Genomic DNA, 5448 nt, shown 5'->3' with positions numbered 1-5448 from the left:
CTTCTTCTATAATCATTTGCTTAGTGTCTGATTCCCCGACAACATATAAGGTTTAAAGGGCAAGGACCATAATAAGTCATTGGGAAATGTATGTTGAAGCGGCCAACGAAAAAACGATGTAACTACTAGGACGAAGCACACGGGCATTTTAAAGCTGTCGACGTATGGTGCCGAGGTGCTTTCTGGAAGGTGGGGGGAGCCGGGTACGTACCTGCGTACGAGGGTGTCGGTGTAGCCACACCTTTACCGTAAATTCTGTGCCCAGAGCAAGTCCTCGGTTATCTGACAAGTTCACAGCCAGGGACAGCACAAGTCCGAACAGTCAGCGGCAGAGGTGCTTGGCCATGCGGGGACCGAGCGGCTGAGCCATGTCAAAGACACAAAGGTGGCCGCATATACGGGCGCCCAGGCCGCTCTCGGGCCAGAAGACAGGAGCAGTCGTTCGGTCGGCCCATCAAAGCCACGTCTGACCATTCAGGCCTGGAGGCCTGGGGGAGATGGCCAGGGAAAGGACCAGAAAGAAGTTAACGGAAGAGAGAGAAGGAAGGGTGAGCAGATGCAGCAGAGCTCAGAGACGGGGCGGGTGGCAGAGACAGGGCCTGGCGCAGGAAGTCGCAGACCTGCGGGTGATTCGAGAAGGTGCGGTATGTGGGGACCGCGCCATCTTGCTGGCTCACATTTCTGGCACCTGGGCTGGAGAGACTCTAAGCCCAGGACTCTGACATGACCCCCACTTGTGGCCTCCCTGAGCTGGGTTCCTTCTAAGATGGTCCCAGTGATCCTGCCTCCTGGTACTCAGAGGCTGCCACCTTCGTGGTCAGGTTAAAGATGGTGGCTTTCGACTTGCCGGCCGACTGTCTTCCCTGATGGCTTTGATGGACACGCTGCTGTGGTGGGGGGTGGAGTCCCACATGGCAAGGAAATCAGCTCTAGCTGCTAACAACTGAAGCCTTCAGTCTGAGAGCCTCGGAGGAGCTGACTTCCGCCAGTGAACGATGGGCTTGGAGGCGCACTCTTCCTCAGTCGGGCCTCCCGGGGCGTCACCTGCAGGCTGCGGGGTGGGAGATGCTCGGAGACGAGAACCCAGCTAAGCCAAGGCCAGATCCCCAACCACAGAAACTGAACACACTGCCCACAATATTGAGGTTTCAGGGTGATTGGACTCTTAGTGGCTCGAGACTCCAAGTTCAAAGGTTACAATCAAACAACAAGCCCGCCCAGATCCCAAGGGAGGGGACAGAAGGAGGAAGCCAAGGTCACACTGTGGAAAAGCAGGAGGCATGGGGGATAGACTTGTGGCCATTTTTGGAGGATATGTTCAGACACAGCCCGCCCGGGGGCCACGACTCACACCCCTCCGCATGCAAAGTGAGCTCACCGGCCCCCAAGACCCCACGGTTTGGGGCTCAGACTCAAGGTGCAGAATCCAGTCACCGAGACCCGGTCTGGTGCCGATGAGACCCCTGGGGAGGGGTCTCCCAGTCCTGCCAAGGTTCTCCGTGCCCTTTGACTGTCCTGAATCACACTCCCTTTTTCATGAGACTGAATTTGCAACTGAATGGCCTTCTCAGCCCACTTCCTTCCCCAGAAAGGTCAGAGTCCAGAAGCCTCTTTAAGTTTTGTCCTGTCTTCATCCCATTTAGTCCAAGAAACCTAATTCCTTTGAAAACTTGGGGGCTGCCTATGTATAAATTTAAAATCCACTCCACGAACCTTTTTTTTTTTTAATTAATAGACTTTTTTTTTTTTTTAGCAGTTTTTAGGTTTACAAAAATGATGAAAGTAGAGAGAGAGTTCCATATGCAGACCCCCACCCAGGCCCCCTCTTATATCACGTGGTACATTTTTCACAAGTGATGCTAAATATATGATTAGAACGAAAGCCTATAGTTTATGTTAGGGTTCACTCGTAGTGCCGTAGGTTCTGTGGGTTTTGACAGGTCTGTAATGTCACGTACCCGTCGTTACAGTATCATACAGAGTAGTTTCACTGCCTAAAAGTCCCCAGTGCCCCCTTGTTCATCCCTCCCCCTCCCTGAGCTCCTGGCAGCCACGATTACTGTCTCCACAGGTCTGCCTTGAGCATGAGAAAGGGGCCACGTGAGCCTGACAGGGCCTCACCAACCCAGAGACCAAGGCAGCCACACGGGGTGGTCTGAACTTAAACATTCCTAACCGAAAGCGGGTCATTGGTGGGTGGCCACATCCTAGGCCTGTAGCTTCCTTGGCAAAGGTCAGTCTTAACCTTTGAAATGATCTACTGTCTCTGTGCATCTAAGATAGCATGCCTTTGAAATGTCAGCGCGATCGTCCTCTCCAGACCGCGAGGCCACACGGTCATCTCCTCGTGCACATACCATCTCCATGCGCTGTCAACGCTGCGGCTCCCGAGCCCTCCCGTGTCGGAGAAGCACGTCTCTCCGCTTCGCTGTTTATGCCGTCTGAGGTTCCCCCGCTTTGCTTTCTTCCGCCCCCTGAATCTGCCACCAGTGGATGTCATGTGACCCCCCCTTATGTCTCCTCCTTTGATTCCCACGTATAAAATAAGCTGCAGAACTGCCATTCTCTGGAGCATTTTCTCAATCTGTTGAGATTTTTGCTTCCGGGCACTTGTCGTCGGTTTGGCTCTAACTCTTATAAGACTTTTTCTTAGACGGGATGTTCTTCCGTGGACAGCCAATTCTGGAATGTCTGGTAGCTGGAATCACAGTAGGTAGGCTTTGCAGACCAGCTTCCTGCCCCTAGCACCACAAGAGGCTTGGAGACCAGCCCTTCTGCGCCCCGGCTTCGCGTGAGGATGCCGCGGGAGAGGCCCCGGGGAGTTCAAGGCCCGGCTGCTACTAAGCAGGCCTGCAGGCGGCCTCTTCAGAGCCTCAGAATGTCCTGCCTGGAAGGCGTCTGAGGCACCTTTGCATTTTCCTGAGGTCGCCCTAAAGCATCTTCCAGCCCCATCTGGCCTTCTTTGTTCTGAAGCCCTTTATTCTGAGAACCCTCCCCTGGCTGAGAAGACCGTTCGGGCCTTTGAAGTCTCCTCCCGATTCCCCTTGAAAGGGGTGCTCTTAGCTCCCCGACTCCTTTCTCACTTCGGCAGGCAGAGCCAGGCGCCGCCCTGAGCGTTCGTTCCACCTGGAAACCCCCTTCGCTGGATCGTCAGAGTCGCCAGGTGAACCTGTCCGCTTTCCGGGCTATTGCAGGCAAACAGTTTTACTAAACTTTCTGCCACCAGCAAACAGAGTTTCCTTTCCTCCGGGGTCCAACAGCATTGTCTTTCACTTCCTCTCAGGCTCTCGCCAACTTTCCGCAAGGCTGCCAGGCTTTTCTGCCCCCTGCCTGCTCCCAGAGCCAGTGGCGTGTGTTTTGGGCTTCGGTGAAGCGGCACAGTCAGGCATGATGCATCACTTAATATGCTAATGACTGCCCCAGTCGCTCCATCCACCTTGCGACCCACGCGAGGCGTTGTCATCTCCATTTACGGGAGTGGAAAATGAGACTCAGAGAAATTATGTGACTCGTTACAAACTGCGCAGTGAGGCAGCTGAGCGTTGAAAAACAATTTCTAAAAACTAGAAAGCACGGTAGCCTGGGGACATTTGGTAAAGGAGCAATGTAGCAGTATAGGAGTCAATGACCATTAAAGGTATCGTTTACGATGATCCTGAGCCATGAGAAAGTTTGGCACACTCTCTTCATTAAGGCACATGATTATATTTTAGTGAGTTCATAAAAAATTAAACATTTTGTGCTTAAACAATTAACCTTCACGTATCTCAAAAATGCATCCGGGGGGAACAGCTCAGCCCCTCCCGCCCTCCCTTGCTCTCGTCCTTCCTTCTCATTTTTGAGAAGGTTCCATGGCCAGAATCGCGAGTGTTCCAGGTTCCTGGCTGCCCAGGTACATGTGATTTAGGACCCATAGGGCAAAATATGAGCATGGAGAGGGGCCGGCCAAACACCCAGAGCACCCGAGGGTCCTCCGTGACGCCGGGATCCATCTACTCTGAGGATGGATGTGCACCAGGGCGCCTCGGACTTGAGCTAAGTAAAAAAGCCACGCCGTGCCCATTAGACAGCTTCTTGAGAGGTGGTGGGGTTTGGGAACCGGAGGCATCCGTGTCGGCGCTGCAGCATCATGCTTGACGGCCAGAATCAGAGCGCAGCTAAGCCTCCGGCTTGGCGGGAGCAAAATTTGTACGTGCTGGTGCAGGTGGCAATGGGTGTGTGTATGTGTGTGTGTGTGAGGGGGTGGCTATCCCAGAATCCAAGGGCAGCTGTTCACAGTTCATCTACACTCCCCAAGTCAGTGGCTGCTCCCCTCCATCACACCCCTCCCCCCTCTCAGCCTCTGATCCGCAGATAAGAATCTGGAGGTTGGCCTGGCGCAGTCTGTGTCCACTCTGGTCCGATGGGCTGTAGCCAGGGCTTGGGGAAGGTCACGTGGTCGGGCTGGTTCCTCTGTGGCTGGACAGATTTCTTAAGGGGAGCAAGTGGGACTGACAGACCAATGAGCCACATGTGCCTTGGTTCTCATTATACAAGTTCCCACTCTCTGGCAAGACAGAAAATCGCTTCTTGGACCCCCAAGGACAGTGAAGGAGTGGGAAAAGGGAAGAGGGTTTTTGGTGCTGTCGATTACACTTCCCGCGTCCCATGTGCTATCTGGGATGGTGGGCAGGAGGCAGCGCTGCGCCCTGTCTGAGAATTCGTGTGCGCTCCCTGGATCGCCTCCCCCACTCTCTTTATCTGGGGGCCTCACTGGCAAACCCATGCGTATCTCTCGGCAAGCTCCGTGACACATCGCGCCTCTGAGGCTCGTCCACGCCTTTCCGCCTCCCCATCACCTTGGCTACCTGGCAAATTCCTACTCATTCTTTAAAACCGTGTTTTGGCATCACCTCAATAAAACTCCGACACCACCCTTTAGACAAATTTCATCACTTCCTCCTCCTCTGTACATAAAGAGACCGTTTGATTATGGAAAATTTCTTTAAGGATACAAAAGTGGAGAGACTTCTGTTTGCCTGGGAATGCACACTCCCATCGCTGCCGCGAGTGCCTGCGTCTGCTGTTACCCCGAGACACTGACCGCGCACAGGACCCGGGGCCGAGCTCAGTACTTCCCAGATGGAACAGAAGTTCTCACCTGGTCCAACGGGCCCACTTTACAGATGAGGAACCGAGGCCCGGTTCATCAGCAGAGTCAATGCAGTTGGCCCTTCTGATTGTCGGGAGACGAGCGGGCCAGGCACGGCCCCTCGCCTGCCCTGCCCTGCCCTGGTCGCGCCCCGGGTGGGCGCTCTCTGCGCCATGGCCTAGCCCCCCGGCGGTGGGGCGCTTCCTGCCCTCGCTCCTCCCACAGCCACCTGGCGGGCCCCGCCCCGCCCCACCTGGACTCGGAACTGTTAAGTGGCTGCGACGCCCCGGAACGAACCATTCGCGCTCGGGGGTGGG

The 5448-nt window shown here is 54.8% G+C and overlaps 1 long non-coding RNA gene across 1 annotated transcript in view; it reads right to left on the bottom strand.

The window, feature by feature from the left end:
* The window catches only part of LOC120600183 (uncharacterized), a 10128-nt gene that overhangs the window by 3129 nt on the left and 1551 nt on the right, over positions 1–5448 (bottom strand). The gene's annotated exons all lie outside the window — the stretch shown is intronic.

This window comes from Pteropus medius, unplaced genomic scaffold, assembly GCF_902729225.1.
Source record: "Pteropus medius unplaced genomic scaffold, Ma_sr-lr_union100, whole genome shotgun sequence".
In the NCBI taxonomy this organism is placed as follows: Eukaryota; Metazoa; Chordata; class Mammalia; order Chiroptera; family Pteropodidae; genus Pteropus; species Pteropus medius.
Note: the sequence above shows the minus strand (reverse complement) of the source record. Positions and strands in the feature narration are given on the sequence as shown.